This window comes from Poromitra crassiceps, assembly GCF_964638095.1.
Source record: "Poromitra crassiceps genome assembly, chromosome: 13".
Classification (NCBI taxonomy): Eukaryota; Metazoa; Chordata; class Actinopteri; order Beryciformes; family Melamphaidae; genus Poromitra; species Poromitra crassiceps.
The window spans coordinates 42,941,938-42,959,418 of record NC_139644.1 but is presented as its reverse complement, the minus strand read 5'-3'; the positions used below and the strand labels follow the sequence as shown (position 1 = coordinate 42,959,418).

The following is a 17,481-nucleotide window of genomic DNA, read 5'->3' as shown; positions in this document are numbered from 1 at the left end:
TCAGAATAGAGTGATCCTCCTGCCGGTGAAGAGGAAGCATGGTGCTAGTCTACGGCTCTCTCCAGATCAGCAGAGGGTGGAGCAGTGACCGGGGCAGCAGGGGGGAAACTGGCCAAGTACAATTGGGGAGAAAATGGGGGCAAAATCAGGATAAAATAATAATAATAACAATACATCTCAGATGTCTTAAAAAATGTGTGTTAAGACATCTCAAGACATGGTGATGACTGGCTATGTCAGTGATACTCAACTGGCGGGCCACATGCGGCCCGCGGGCGAATTGGCTATTCCTGCCACTCTTCCATGGTGTCAGGGCACTGAAATACAAATACAATGTCAAATCCATGGAGGCTAGTTTCATGGCAGACCCTTGATACCTTGTAGTCATGTGGACGTGTCACTGTCCAAAAGACTTAGTAGGAGAAAGAGAGCCAGCACACAAAAATGTCCTTTCGTTGAGTTTATTCCAGCACACCAGGTACAGTACGTGTGCTGGCTCTCTTTCTCCTACTAAGTACCTCCTGTGCCGTGCACCGAAACTTTAAAAACACCGGTGAGTGTGCTCGCTGCTGGCTTATGCCAGTTTGTTTGAACACTGTCCAAAAGACTGCCAGGGTTGGGAGGGTTACTTTAAAAAGGTAATTTAATAGAATTATTACCTGTCAACAATAATTGTAACCAGTAACATAATCCAAGTATCACAATCAATTTAAGTAACTGATTACTTTCTGCTATTTTTGGATTACTTTTGAACAAAATTAATGTCCTGCATTTGACGAGTCCAGGGGCATGCTCCTCAGGAGCTTCCCCCTGTAAATATTGACCAGATCTGTTATCTATACCAGCAGCTGGGGGAAATAATACAGTAATTATCTTACACATTAGCTACACAACTACAGGTTATAGATTGGTACAGGCTGCTTGGTCACAGCAGTAACTTAAAGGACAAAGGATTTCACCTCATTCAAACAAAGCCTCACAACCCCCACCTGACCCATCTGTACTACAATGGGAGGGGCGTCGGTGAGTTCAAAGGTGTGAGGTCACTGGCGCTACATAAACAGCTGTTTACAGTGTAGGTACGGATTTAGCTCGGGCTACAACAATTGAGCTCGGGGGTCCTGCGACTACAAATGGCATCACTACTTCACGCGTTATGATTGGCTGCAGCGACCGAACAGTCACATTCTATTTTTTTTTCATATAAAAAAATAGAGCCCTTTACAGTCACATTAGCTTGATATCTGTCCGCATTAGCAGATCTAACATTGAGATACATTTATAAGATTAGATGTTAGCTTGACCACCAATGACTGTTTTAGTTGCTATAGGTAAGGTTAGCTTGCCTGATAGATATCAATGTTAGCTTGTTTGCTAACAAATTGCTACCTAGCTAGCCAGCCGATTTAGCAGCCAGATCAACCCTAGGGGATGTAACCGAACTCGGGGGAAACTATCAACATGGACGGACCTGCATCATTCATCATTCATGGAGGGGCCTTCATCTAGACTAGCTTGTGTTAGCTTGGCATGAAACAGAAGTCCTGATATAACAACTGGTTGTAGTATTACGCACAAAATGGCTGTGACTTGTGATAATGTGGTTTTAGTTAAACACAATTTCAGACGGCAGCCCGTCTTTATTGTCACACAACACACTACAACACATGCATGCGGCCACTACACACACTCATGCTGACGGTGGCCGGTGAAATATGTCCTCTGCATTTGACCCATCCAGGCTTGTCCTTTCCTCCGGGGGGCAGGCCAGGAGCAGTGGTCGCTATTTCTTTCCAGCCCCCGATGACCTTCATTGGACCATCATTGGACCAACTTCAGATGTTGTCGTCACTGGTCGGATGACGATCTTCTGCATGTTTTTAGTGGGGGGTTATGTACGGAGGAACCCCCTGGGGGGTACGGAGAGAACATGCAAACTCCACACAGAAAGGCCCTTTCGACGAGATAGCCCACCTGGGCAGTAGGCACTGAAGATATGAGGGGGTCACAACTCCAGAGCCCACAGCGTCCCAGGTGAGAATCGAACCCAGGACCTTCGAGCTGTGAGGCGACAGCGCTTACCACTGCATCACCGTACCCCCGTAGTTAGCTAGCTACCCAAACATTGTTTAGCTTTAGCCAACATATTCTTTAGCAGCATAGATTTCACACACCTTCCTTCACTTTAATTCTGTTCACAATTACCTTGAACTCTGATCATTCTTTTTCTTTATTTGTGATAACGGAAGACGGTTTTAACTTGACAACAAAAACATTCTAAATTGAACCCCAGCTCACTTCCTGTTGCAGTGTCTGCTATGGACAGGAAAAGAGAAAAAAGAGAAGCAGAGCAGGACTGACAGTTCTGTGAAAACCGTCTATAGTTAGATTTCTACTTCCAATTTTATTGTAAAAAAACGCTTTTACTTTGAAGGCAAAATAACTAAACCGGAAGTGAAATTCCTGCTGGAGCTGAAAAATTCCTGCTCACTTGACGTTGGTAGATCTGCAGAGCTGTTCCAGATCGGGCTCGGGGCGGGGCCTACACAGCCAGCTCGGGCTACAGCCAATCATAATCCGTAACGTCATCGGTAGTCGCAGGACCCCCGAGGCCACGGTAGAGTTCCGACAATCTCCATTCACTCCAATGGACCAGTTTTTTTTCCCAGGAAGTAGAAAGTGGAACTCTTGAGTAAAAAAAGCAGCACTGTCGAGTTGCAGCAGACAGTTTGTGTTGTACTTTGAAAGGGTTTTTCATCCCTTGAATCAAATTGTACATTATCAGCTTTATTTTAGCATGCAAATGTAGCGCGAGACCTATTCCTGGCTGTTCATTGGCTAATGAGTCTCGCATTTTGGTCCTCCGCTGACGCCACTCCTCGCGGCCCAGCTGTGATCACGTTTTCTACAGAAATTCCAGGACAATAGACCAGGAGGACCAGACCTCTGATCAAGGTTTCTTTGTGCTCCGATCCTGCTACTAACTACTGGACACAAGCAAGGACAACTTTGGAAACGCAAAGACTCCAAGTAAGTCTGAATCATCTGGACAGAATTAGATTAGCCTTATTGTAGATATAGTGCATACTGATCATATGGAATATATCTTCTGGAATCATTGAGGACGATTGTGATTCCTTTGTGTAGACGAACGAAGGTGTCCACAACTCTCTCCACACACACACACACACACACACACACACACACACACACACACACACACACACACACACACACACACACACACACACACACACACACACACACACACACACACACACACACACACACACGCACACGCACGATTAATTCATTGAAGGAAATGTGGCACAAGGAAGCCCAGCAGGCCAAAAGTGAACCAGAAAAGAGAAAAAAATAGCTTCTTGGATACTTATAGACAGGTTTTAATTTACGAAGTAGGCTATAGGCTACATAGTTAAACAATAGTTAAACAATGTAGAGTACATCTTCAATAGGTTGTAGGCCTACCCTACAGCCCGACGAAGACCAGAGCGGTTGAAAACCAGTGGTTGAAACGCGTTGCGTTTTGTGCCCCTGTCTATTGAAGATGTACATTGTTTGTTTATCTATTGTAGTAGACATGTACTTTACATCGTAAAACCTGTCTATTGTCTATAAGTATCCAAGAAGCTCTTTTTTTCTCGTTTCTGATTCATTCATTGAAACCATACACTGGGAACCCTGTGTATGGTTTCAAAGACCCGAATTTAGGGTAGCATAGTCTGTTTTTTTGTTTTTGCTGTGCTGGTATGCTGGCAGCATACCGGCGATCATCTTATATAAGTTTAATGCAGGGTAGGACATCAGGTTTGATGCTGTGTAGCTTCTGTTAGTTTATCATAAAAACATGTATTGTTGTAAGTTAACTGAATTTGGGGAAAAGGTCCTTGGAAGTAGGGACGCACCGATCCACATTTTTCACTTCCGATCTGATTCCAATATCGGCACCCGATACCGATATTGGATTGGACCCATCCCTACTTGGAAGTCTTTGAATTTGATGTTGAAGGCGTGGGAACCTGTGAGGGCAAAATACAAAGCCTGCATACATTTTAACATAAAATTCAGTTTTGAAAACATTTCTAATGAGTTTGAGGCCCCAAATTTGTGATTACATTTTATGAGAATGATCTAATTTAACCCTGCTGTACCTACAGAGCTGCTTGGTGGGAGGACAGACATCTGTCGTAGGAGGGGAGGAACGTTGTCGAAATGAATTCTTCAGAAGAGGTGAGAAAAATATCACTGATGTTGACACACACACAAGGGCTGGGCAATATATCCAAAAAAGGTATCAAACAATATTCATATCAGTCGATATTGATAATTTTATTTTTTTATTAACTATTGTCATTCGGTAGCCGGAGGCCTGGCTAAACAGTTATCTCTCCCGTGCGCTCAAAGTGTGAGGCGGAGCCTAAAGACACGCCCTGTCTGACACTTAATATGTTCGGGTGGGAACTTGAGGATTTGTCTGTTAAATGATTGTTTGCCTGTCACTCGTAGCACGCTCCATTATCAAAGGACATCATTGATATATTAGATTATCAGGCAGCTAGCCTTCAAATCTAGTTTGTACCTGGCGTTGCTCAGGTTAAATAGACGCAAAGACAATACAACTGCGTCTTTTGCTAGGCCAGTTAGGGTAAATGCTCCTGTCAGTGCCCCTGACCAAGGTACTGGCAAAAGAACTCGAGTTGGTCCCCGGGCGCTGCACAGTGGCTGCCCACTGCTCCTAGTTCTAGGAAGGTTCCTAGTAGAGGATGGGTCAAATGCAGAGGATGAATTTCCCCAAGGGGATAAATAAAGGATAACTTAGCAATGATGGTGGTGCCCAGATGTTTTCCAGGAGGATACAACCTGCCCAGATGTTTTCCAGGAGGATACAACCTGCCTATGACCCCGGGTCATAACCCCAAATTTCAGCCTGATTCTTGTTTGATTCGTGTTGTTGCTACGCAACACTGTGGCAACCTATGGGCTTAGATGGGTAAACTTATTGGTAGGTATATATATATATATGGGTATAGCTAACAGCTAGCTACATTTTCAGCCCACTGTCAGCTGCAGTGTGGGCGTGCATAGAAGACACAGACATAGGCCTACACACAGACACACAACTTCAACTTTATTATGTAGATTTTCTTATTGTATCGATGAAGGGCCTATTGCTGATATAGCCTACTGCAGAGGTTTTCAAAGTGGGAGGGCTCCAAACAGTTTCAGGGGAGGCTCAGTGAATGGAGGTGAAAAAATATTACTTGAGTTATTACAAAAGGAGATGACATAGAATAGCTGAAATGTTTGAGTCAGAGTCAGAAACAAATAAATGTCTTCAGCAGCAGACCTTTTTATGCATTTGATGTAGTCTGAAGTCAAACAGCAACATCAGGCTATCTTGGCTCAATTACTGAGTCTCTATGGGATCAAATAACAAGCACGATCCCATAGGCATCTAGGAATCAAGCCAAACTAAGCAAGGAAACTGTCAGGCTTGTCCGAGGGCCGAGGGGAGGCCCGCAGTCTCAGACTTTGAAAACCTCTGGCCTACTGTATATTGCTATTGATTGATCGCCCAGCCCTAACACACACACAGTCCCTCTGTCCTAATTGTTTCTTTATATCTTTCTTTATGGAAACAGAGAGACACCAACAGAGAGTTGAAGAGTCATCAGAGAGTTCACTCAGGGGAGAAACCTTACTCCTGTCAGCTGTGTGGGAAATCTTTCAGTCAGTCAAGTAGCCTAAAAATACATCAACGCATTCACACTGGAGAGAAGCCCTACAACTGTGACCAATGTGGGAGCCGTTTCAGTCAGTTAGGACACCTAAAAGGACACAAACGCATTCACACTGGAGAGAAGCCCTACCACTGTGACCAATGTGGGAGCAGTTTCAGTCGGTTAAGTAGCCTAAAAACACATCAACACATTCACACTGGAGAGAAGCCCTACAAATGTGACCAATGTGGGAGCAGTTTCAATCAGTTAGATACCCTAAAAACACACAAACGCATTCACACTGGAGAGAAGCCCTACCACTGTGACCAATGTGGGAGCAGTTTCAGTCTGTTAAGTAGCCTAAAAACACATCAACGCATTCACACTGGAGAGAAGCCCTACAAATGTGACCAATGTGGGAGCCGTTTCAATCAGTTAGGTAACCTAAAAACACATCAACGCATTCACACTGGAGAGAAGCCCTACCACTGTGACCAATGTGGGAGCAGTTTCAGTGACCTAGGTAACCTAAAAAGACATCAACGGATTCACACTGGAACAGGGTACTGGTGTGACCGATGTAAGAAAATGTTCTCGGAGTCATCTAATCTGAAGAGACACCGCTGCATCTAACCTGCTGAAGAGCCTCCACTGGCTGTAGGGGGAACAAGCTTCTCTCTGGCCAACCAAACATGTAATGAATGAATCACAGTTCAGTGACAGCAGAGTCTGACTGCATAATTGTTTGTTTCTCAGCCATAAATCTTGACATTGCATTGCTAGAATGTAAAAAATATAGTTTGGATGAGAGCTTTGGGAAACTGTGATGAAAGTGTCTGATTTGTGATTACTACAGCAGAATAACATGGAGCTAATATCAGCATTATTTTTTTCTGGCCATCATATTTTGTATTGACATATTGAATTCAGATATATTGTCCCTAAAGTTTACTAACATGACTTAAAAATGAACAGTGACATAAAAAACACAAGTTCATATTAAAGGCACAATGAATTTAAACCCACATCTCTTCAGTGTATTACTTCTAGTCTGGCGTTAACTTATTCAAGTGACTTAAAAAGAGCCAAGCCTGGTGGTGACGTTTGAGCTAATGTTGATGTGATGTGTACATTAAAACTCGTTGAGGACAGTTCAACCTTTTTATTTTTGAGTGAAGGATTGGATGATTGTATATCTGCACAAAGGAATATTAGAAAAAATAATGTTACAGGTCACAAGCATTATGACATGAATAATCTGTGGCAGCATATTTGAATAATCTCTCCACCTAATGTTTAATTGATCATTGAAATTGAACAGTTACATTTGATTGTGATTTGCTTGTACATAGCATAGCTGAGCCTGCAGTGGAATGAGGGGTTGCTAAGTCGAGACTCAGAATGAAGACTGAAGGCTGAGTCTCGCGTCGAGGCTACTGTACAACCCAACCGATCACCTCACTCGCTCTATACTCCAGAATGAAACATGCTCCTCTTCTATGTAGCCTATAAGACGCAGAGAATCAGCTGATTGAGAGAGAACGCTATGTTAGAACTAGCTATGTGCTAGCCTAGGTAAACCCAGCCACCACGTGACCTGCTCTCTCAGTTCCCAGTCACTAGTCATAGTGACTGAGAACAGGTCTGAGAGCAGGTCACGTGGGGGATGGGTTTACCCAGGCTAGCTATGTGCAGCCTGAATTTGTAGGGGGGGGGGGGGGGGGCTGAGAGAGCAGCAGCCTGGCGTAATGAAAAGCGGTTTTATTCCTATGTAAATTACCACACGTGTGACCGGGGTGGTTTCTGCTAAGTTGTTCTACTGGGGAGCACTCTGCCCAATCAACACACAGGTTGGAGTGTTTAGAAAAATAATTTATTAAAAACAATGAATAAAAAGGTTAAAAGTCCAGGCCTAGTCATTCAAATCCATCCAAGCATGAGGTGGAAGTCCAGGTCTTTAGAAAAGCCTCTGCTTGTGATGATCAACCCAGCTCCACCATTGGGGGGGTGGGCCATGTGCAAAAATACAAAAACACAGTCTCAGGTGGCTTCCCTTGCTCCACCTATTGCCAACAGCACCAGCACATTCTGGAATCATATTTGAGGAGAGGTACTTATCTGGAAGAGAGGTGAGTCGCAACTTCACCCCTCTACTTTCCAACGGCCTGGTTAAACCCAGCCTCCACGTGACCTCTATCTATGTGCTATCAGTCACAAGACTTGTGACTTGTGACTGATAGTCAAGTCAAGTTTATTTGTATAGCCCTAATTCACAAGCATGTCTCAGAGGGCTTCACAGAGAATATGTCTAGCTAATTCTAGCTGACACAACAGTAGCAAATTACAGAGTAAAGATAACACTTTGAACAATTGATAGAGAAATATAGAAAATATAGGATAGAGCAGAGGAGAGAGCAGGAGAAGGGAGGAGAGCAGGGGGAATGTGAGAGAGTGATGGGATGGGGAGGGAATGACTGATAGCACATAGATAGAGGTCACGTGGAGGCTGGGTTTACCCAGGCTACTTCCCTCTCTCTCGTCCAAGTCAGAAAGTCTGAAAACTTTAAATGGTTAAAAAAAAACTCAGATAAGAGCTTTTCCTTTGTTTTTATTATTTCAGACGTGATGCTTTATTGACAGACATATCGTGGGAGAAGGACAGAGGTGTGGGGGAGAGCGAGGGAAGATGCAACAAAAACTGGATTTGAACCCAGGTCACTGTGGGAGGACTGAGGCTTACATGGTAAACTGCACACTCAAGGTGTAGGAAGGTCGTAGAGAGTCGGCGTTTCGAGGGGTGGGTGGAGGTATTGGCTAGGGGGATGTGGGAGGTGGTGTGGGGGTCGAGGAAGGGGGCGGGGCTGGGGAAAAGGGTCCGTAGCTATGGATAGGAAGGTTGTAGAGAGTCAGGATTCAAGGGGTGGGTAGGGGGAGTGGCTAGGGGAATGTGGGTAGGACCATTTTCCATGTTGAAAACGATTAGCCATGTTGTTGAGGTACCCCTAGACACAGCCCTCAGTCTTAATCCGTTTCACTACTGTTTGGTGGTTAGGTGGCGCTGTTGGCGCCGCTCACCAAACGTCTGGAAACCGAGACTAAGGTACCCCCAAACTTTGCCTAAAGTGGCATGAGGCTGAATGGCCACATCGCTGCGTTATGGGCAAGTTATTTGTGCTTGTATGAGTCTGGACAGACATGGATGTAGACTGCTGACTTGAATTGTTGGCGGACCCATACAACTGCAAGGCGCTTATTGCTCGTTGTTATTTAAACCTAACGCTAAGCTTAACCAAAGTGTTCTGTTGCCTAATTAATCATTACCAAGTTGTTTTTATTTCCCCACTCTTTTCAAATCAACTGGAAACTCTGCAACATTTTCAAATTTACGTAGAAAAATGTCAGTTAATTTGAAATTTGAAATCTTCATATGCAACATATTTTTGGTTCACAAACATTAAATGTCACATATCTGTGGTTTGCAGAAAGGTAAACTGCCAACATTTTATTCTGGTGACTTGGTTGGTGTTCTAGTAATTTATGTGATTTGAATTTAAATGAATTTATTCTCCATAACCTTTTCACGACTGTCAAACAACTGCAATCATTATAATCATAGTCATTATAATTTAGGCTAATTACCGGAAAGTCACAAAATGCTAACAAGCTATCAAATGTTCGTACAAAAAGACTAGTCATGTTAGTATGTCATGCTGTTGTTTGACAACCGTGAAAACGTAACAGCAAATTATTTACACCATATAAATGAGTAAGACAGGAAAAACAAACACAGAAATGTTTTTGCCGTTTGTTCCTCATACATTGAACAGGGTTTTGCACTACTGCACTTTGTAAGCATCGGCCTTCAACCATTACATATTATATATATATATATATATATATATATATATATATATATATATATATATATATATTACATATTAGGCTACATCAAACGTATACGAAACGAAAGCACCATGAGAAAGCACATATAGCTTAAAATGTTGACCTAGGAGTTTTTTCTGAATTTCCTCCCATTTTCTCCTCAATTGTACTTCGCCAATTCCCCCTGCTGTCCCGATCATTGATCCACCCCCTCTGCCTGGGGGCGATTTTTTTTCCCATGATGGCGAAGGCTAGGCGAAGGCATGACCCGCCCCTCTCTGCCTCTGATTGGCTGACTGTACTCGGCTGCTCCCACCTTCTTTCCAGGCGAGCCAGAAGTATCTCAAACGTGAGCAGCAGGTGCAAAACAATCATTAAATCAACAAGCATGAGATACTTCATTATATGGAACGTTACAATAGCAAACCCTGTATCGGAGTTATTTAGGCCGACTTAGCCTATCGCACAGACGTGTAATTTTTTCTTGTCATTCCAAATTTAATCACATTTTTGCTCTGATTAAGCATACCGCCCCAACAGGAGCACAGCGGATGCTCCACACCGCCCTCTCCCACCTGGAGGGGAAGGACACCTATGTGAGAATGCTGTTCGTGGACTACAGCTCAGCATTCAACACCATAGTACCCTCCAGGCTGGTAAGTAAGCTCAAGGATCTGGGACTAAACACAGCAATGTGTGACTGGATCCTGGATTTCCTGACAGATCGCCGCCAGGTGGTGAGAGTGGGCAACCTCACCTCACCTCCTCCCCACTGACCATCAGCATAGGAGCGCCCCAGGGGTGCGTCTCCAGCCCCTTCTGGTACGACCTCTACACCCACGACTGCGTGGCGACTCAATCTTCGAACACCATCGTGAAGTTTGCATACGACACAGCAGTCGTGGGGCTGATCTCCAGGAGCGACGAGACGGCCTACAGAGAGGAGGTGGGGGCCCTGGAACAATGGTGCCAGGACAACCACCTCTCTCTGAACGTCTCCAAGACCAAGGAGATCATTGTAGACTACAGGAAGGGGGGGGCGCACACCCCCCAATCACCATCAACGACACAGTGGTGGAAAGGGTGGACAGCTTCAAGTACCTGGGAGTCAACATCCACCAGGACCTGACATGGGCCGGTCACACCGCCACTGTTGTCAAAAAGGCCCAACAGCGACTACACGGACTCAGGGGCCTGAAGAAATTTGGGCTAAGGCCAGAAATCCTTAGGGACTTCTACAGAGGCACCATTGAAAGCCTGCTGACTGGCTGCTTCACCACCTGGTACGGGAACTGTACCACCATGGACCGCAGGGCGCTACGAAGAGTGAGGCGCGCGGCCCAGCACGTAACAGGATGTGAACTGCAGGAACCAGGGGCGGACTGGGATTATAATTATTATAAAGTTTTTTTTTTTTTTTTTTTGCAGGCCAGGCCAGGCCACCGGGCATTTGCCCGACGTGCCCGATTATGCAGTCCGCGCCTGTGTGTGAGTGAGAGGGGGAGGGAGAGAGAGAAAGAGAGGGAGGGGAAGAGAGACAGGCAGGGAGAGAGGCAGGGAGAAAGGGAGGGAGAGAGAGAGAGAGTCTGCTATGATATGTTATGTCTTCGGCTGTGGTGAAGCCTCCCAGGTCTGCTCGGTGTCACCTGGTAAAGTCACACAAACCCAACATGGCGTCAATCCATCATGGCCGCTAATAAAATGTCCCCTGCAGAAGGTCCCAGAGGCCATAAAGATGACACCAACCATGATTGTGACCGCTTCAGTTTGGGCTCGGAATAAATAACTGCCATTTGTTTATGTGCCGGTGATTTGGAGTAGCATCGTGTGTCTAATTTACCTATAAATTGAAGAATGTCTTGCCTGTGGTCCTTTCCTTCCTCTCATGCAGTCTGAACATTGTCCATTGCTCCATAGATCAGCTCCTCGTGTGCTCCAGTGTCCGTTCACAGCGGATCCCTCCGCTTAATTAGCTTATCAATCACTCATGCGTGGGCGGAGGGGATAATCATGGATAGAAGCAAACCAAGCTGAAAATCAACACATCACTCACAGTTTGGGAAATAGTCAGATGGTGTTAGATAAGGAGATTATTTTTATCATGTTCAGTGCATACAGTTGTCATCAATCAAAACATAAGTACAAATACAAAGAAGACATCATGAGTCAGGATATGACTAAATACATAGGTAGGGTATTGTGTAACAATCAACAAAGGCATTAAAGAAACATTATTTAAATCTTTCCAAATTTCTATTTGAATGGCTTTAGCCTATTATTCCTCAGACCAAATAATGTTCCAATATTCCAATATAGTGTCTACTTTGACTTGTGTGTGGTTTCTTTGTAGTCCATTTGTATTTGTGAATGTAATAAAAAAAAAAGTAAAAAAGAAAAAAGTAATTTTGGCAATCGTAAAATAAATGACAAAATGGCTCTATGGCAGCCAGATAAGGAGACGTTTGTGTCTGTGTCAGACATACAGTAGAAAAAAGAAAAGAAAGGCAGGATGTATGGTTTTAATATGATGTTGAGGGTGGGGGGGGGGGGGGGGGGGGGTGAGTGGGGAGGAGTGATTTGGGGGGGGGGAGTTAGGGAAGAGCTTTAAAAGAGCACACGGGCATCTCCAGCACGCAGAAGGCACAGGAGGAGAGACTTTTTGAGCTGTGCGCGTTCATATCTGGGAAAACGTGTGTATTTCCCCCCCCACACATAATAAGACTAATCTGAGCACTTTCTTGGCTGAAGATGGAGGCTCTGAAGTTGGCAGTGCTGCTGGTGGTGGTGTTTGTCCAGGTGTACGGCGCGCTGGGGACACCTCTCTCCGGCCAGGAGGACGGCCAGCTGTGGACGGTGGAGAACTGGCAGGTAAACAGACATGAAATAGCCTAGAGCGTAATGTCCAGGGGTAAATGTGTATGTTTGGAATAGTAATGTGAAAATTACATATTCCTTTATTGCCTAAAGGCACCCTAATGGAAGGGAGGGGGGGGACTATAGGATAGTAGCCTAATAAACAAATATTCCTGCAAGGATTATAAATAACTTGTGGAACTATAGTGAGTTTTAGTATCTGTATTTTATTTTTTATTACCCCCCCCCCCAAATTCCAGTAGCATTCTAGTGGGGACTTTAGTATTTTTTCTAAAGTTTATTATAGGATTACCTATAGTTGATTTTCGTAAGGGGCAGCCGGTTTCCCTCGAGGAAGAATTGTTTTAGGCTAAAATGAAAACTTTTAGCCTCAATCAAGGTGCTGGGTACTACATTAATCAAGGTGCCCTAACCACCTGGCTGTCTCCTTCCCTTTTCATTCACTCTCCCTCGATTCTCAGTTCAGCACCTTGGAGAGTGACTCCACTCTCAACAGCAGCATGGAACATAACAGTTGGATGATGGATTGTCACTCAAAAATAGGTTATACGGGGTAGCCGGCAATAGCCTATCTATCTATCTATCTATCTATCTATCTATCTATCTATCTATCTATCTATCTATCTATCTATCTATCACATTAGTTTAGTAGACTTATTAAAGTCTTGCGTCATCTGAACTGCTTCGCTTACTCTGCCCCGATAAATGATCTGGCTTGGATCCAGATAATCAAGTCATTATATCTTATAGATTTCCCTCATTAACTCTCATTAACTCCACAGTGATCACAAAGGAGATGCGAGAAGCAGAGAGTCGAAGCTTTAAGTGAAACGTGGATCGGGCAAAAAGAGGCTGCGAACTCAGGAAGATGTCAGTCATATGTTTTATACAAGCCGGCATTTCTGATGCCTTTTGTTTCTGAATCGCATCAACATGTGTTTGTGCTGGTGTAGGGCTACCCAGCAGAGAGAGCAATAACCATCCGGCTGGCAGACCTCATCAAGCGCTCCAAAGCACAGCAGTTCCACGGCCTGATGGGAAGGAGCTCAGGTAAAAAATAAATAAATAATAATAACTGTAAGAGGAGGGAAAACTTATATACTTATACAGTCTCTGCAGTGAGTGCATAGTGGCTGAGTGGTAAATGGCTATTTGTTATTTTTATTTTATTTTCTATTGGTACTATACTATTCCTATAATATTCCTCTAGGGACTGGTGTCTCTGCAGTGTTTGTAGTGATCTTACTTTATGGTGTTTATATAATACTCCTATAGGAATTTAGCAGTAGGCTACCGTCATTTTATATCAGCCTTATGGTATTTGATATGATCTCTTATGGTATTTGATATGATCTCTTATGGTATTTGATATGATCTCTTATGGTATTTGATATGATCTCTTATGGTATTTGATATGATTGGTATTTGATATGATCTCTTATGTATTTGATATGATCTCTTATGTATTTGATATGATCTCTTATGGTATTTGATATGATCTCTTATGGTATTTGATATGATCTCTTATGTATTTGATATGATCTCTTATGGTATTTGATATGATCTCTTATGGTATTGCTACAACACAGCCAATGTCCTCCTTCCTGATTTCAGGGGATTCTTCTCAACCTGTGAGATTGGGCAGGAAAAGTGAGTATGTTCCCGTCAACAGGCTAACGATATAAGACAGAACTGAACGATATAAGACAGACCTGAATGCTGTTTTACGTTTTTATTGGGATTCTCGGGAAAACATGGCTTCTCTTCTCTCCCTCTATCAGGGAATAAGGGGGAAATGTTTGTTGGACTCATGGGCAGAAGGAGTTCAGGTGGAGGTAATTAAAATTTACTCAACTCACATAATAGAATCCCTGAAAAATCTTACTTTGGTGAACTGGAAATCTGTTTTAAGCACAGATCTGATATTTTACAGCCATCTGTGGAGGAAATTGATTCTGTTTAAAGATTTAAAGATTCTGATTCCATTTCACCTATAAGCATGTCATTTCATGCTTATAGGTTAAACATCCAATCTTACACACCCGACTATGCTCGATCCTTCATTCTGATAGCAATACACCTTGCCACAATTGCTTTCCTGCAATCAAATGCCTATAATCTATTTAACAATGTCTTAAATCTCATAATCTAGTGCTACCTATCTAGTCATTTAACATCAGTTACACAACGTCCGCTTCAGTGTTTATCCAAATGAGGAATAAGGTGCGTGTGTGTGTGACAGAGATTGAATTTAATCCACTTGTTCCTCGTCTCCCATCATAAACTGGGAATAGCAGGTAAGTGACTGCCTCCATTTGATAAACTCCAGCGTATATTTTGTTCCTTTTTCTCCATTTCCCAGAGGTGGAGGAGGGATGGAAGAGTGACTACTACTAGAGATGAAAAGAATGAAATCAATAACCACCTTAATGGCCATAATCGACGCTCTGATTCAACTGTAATATCCTCTCCAATCATCTGTCTCAGTGATCCTGCTGTACGCTCCCACGGCATCAACAATAACAACGATATATAACAAGTATAACACAATCTGGTCAGGGCAGATGGGTGTGAACAGCCATTGCAATTAACTGAAATTATGGGAAGTTGCTGCAAATAACTGAAACCGTTGCCAATCCATCACTGTTGAACTGTAACCACTGTTTGTCGACAGTATCCACTGTTATATTCAAAAACCATGTAAGCCTTGTGTCGTCATTTAAGGGAGTTTGCTTCTTTCACACCAAAGCGAGGAAGGTTGATAAAATTGACTAAGTGTGTCAGGAATGCTGGAGAAGTGGAACTATGGAAAGTTGCGTGTGGAATTGGAGAGTTTGTCATTGTATGATTTCATATCCAGCACCAAAGCCATTCACTGTTGAAAAGAAAACGTTGTTTTAACACCTCCGCATGGTATTGGCAAAATGTTGTTGCAGATACATGAATAAAATCTTATTTTGTTCACATACTTGTCTGATGTGTCACTGTGCCTCCGTGCCTGGCAAAATATATACGCTATATACTGTAATCCAGTATGTATTCTGTGTGTTTGCATTGTCTGGCCGGTATCTGTGCTGACCTTGTTGAGACAGCACACCCATACCTCTAACTGCAGAGCCACTCCCTGTCTCCAGGCTTGAAAAGAACATCTCCTGCCCGGCTTTATTTCTTCACCTGGCACTGCTTTGGACATAGGAACAGCTTTATTTCTTCACCTGGCACTGCTTTGGACATAGGAACAGCTTTATTTCTTCACCTGGCACTGCTTTGGACATAGGAACAGCTTTATTTCTTCACCTGGCACTGCTTTGGACATAGGAACAGAATGATTGACTACCTCACCCTTGCACTTAGTTGCTTGATGTTTGTGATCTAGGGATCACAACCAGAATGTTGTATCGGCTCAGTCGAAAAGGTAATACTTAAGTAATGATTCAGTACTCATGAACTACTCAGTATGATGCACCACTTTACAATAGTGTAAAAAAAAGGGGAGTAACTAATGGACAGGTAATAATTAAGTAATGATTCAGGCACGGTGGTGCAGTCGGTAGTGCTGTCGCCTCACAGCTAGAAGGTCCTGAGTTCGATTCCCCCCCATATCTTCAGTGCCTACTGCCCAGGTGGGTTATCTCATCGAAAGGGCCTTTCTGTGTGGAGTTTGCATGTTCTCCCCGTACCCCCCAGGGGGTTCCTCCGTACATAACCCCCCACTAAAAACACACAGAAGATCGTCATCCGACCAGTGACGACAACATCCGAAGTTGGTCCCCGGGCGCTGAAAGAAAAAGCGACCACTGCTCCTGGCCTGCCCCCTGGAGGAAAGGACAAGCCTGGATGGGTTAAATGCAGAGGACAAATTTCACCGGCCACCGTCAGCATGAGTGTGTTTGTGCCCGCATGCATGTGTTGGTGTGTGACTGTGTGACAATAAAAGACAGGCTTGTCCGTCACTAACTGTTTACTCATGAACTACTCAGTATGATGCACCACTTTACAATAGTGTAAAAAAAAAAGAGTAACTAATGGACAGGTAATAATTAAGTAATGATTCAGTACTCATGAACTACTCAGTATGATGCACCACTTTACATTAGGGTACACAAACAAAAAGAGTAACTAATGGACAGGTAATAATTAAGTAATGATTCAGTACTCATGAACTACTCAGTATGATGCACCACTTTACATTAGGGTACACAAACAAAAAGAGTAACTAATGGACAGGTAATAAGTAATGATTCAGTACTCATGAACTACTCAGTATGATGCACCACTTTACATTAGGGTACACAAACAAAAAGAGTAACTAATGGACAGGTAATAATTAAGTAATGATTCAGTATGCATGAACTACTCAGTATAATGCATCACGTTACAATAGTGTAAAAAAAAGTAACTAATGGCCAGATAATAATTAGGTAATGATTAACTCCTACTACATTCACGAACTGACCATTAACTAATGATTACTAATGAACTTCTCTACTCAGGAGCTGACCAACTATTAATTTCAATCGAGAAACCAGTGGGTACAATTTGACAAGCAAGCTTTATTCACAAATAGCATGGCAACTGATTTTTGGCGTAAGGACTCCGTGGTAAGATGACCCTCCTCTTGCGGTGAGAGAGGAGGGAATCTGCTCAGTCTATAACTATTCATTACTACGGTATACTCACAAACTGATTTTAAATAATCATTAACTAAACATTAACTAATAGTTCTTCATTCATTCTCTATGTAACTACTTTAAATTGTGTGTACCTTATTGTAAAGTGTTATCCACTGGTCCACACTTAAATCAACTCTAAATAATAACTTGTCAAACTAAATGAATGTCTGCAAAACAATTTAGTTTTCGGACATGTTTGAGATCATGTGCAAAATAAATCAGTGTTGTTTTTTGATGAAGCATGCATTTAAAGTGTGCATCGAAACTGAGCATGTCAAAACAAGCCTTTAGCCCCTGGCCTGAGCACCCTC

At 43.1% G+C, this 17,481-nt stretch overlaps 1 long non-coding RNA gene across 1 annotated transcript; it reads left to right on the top strand.

Annotated features, from left to right (window-relative positions):
• Positions 1-2,896: 2,896 nt before the first annotated feature.
• On the top strand, positions 2,897-6,554 carry LOC310787645. The gene is made up of 3 exons (XR_014553270.1): positions 2,897-3,030; positions 4,179-4,251; positions 5,664-6,554. It is a non-coding gene; the product is annotated as an uncharacterized lncRNA (long non-coding RNA).
• Positions 6,555-17,481: the final 10,927 nt, after the last annotated feature.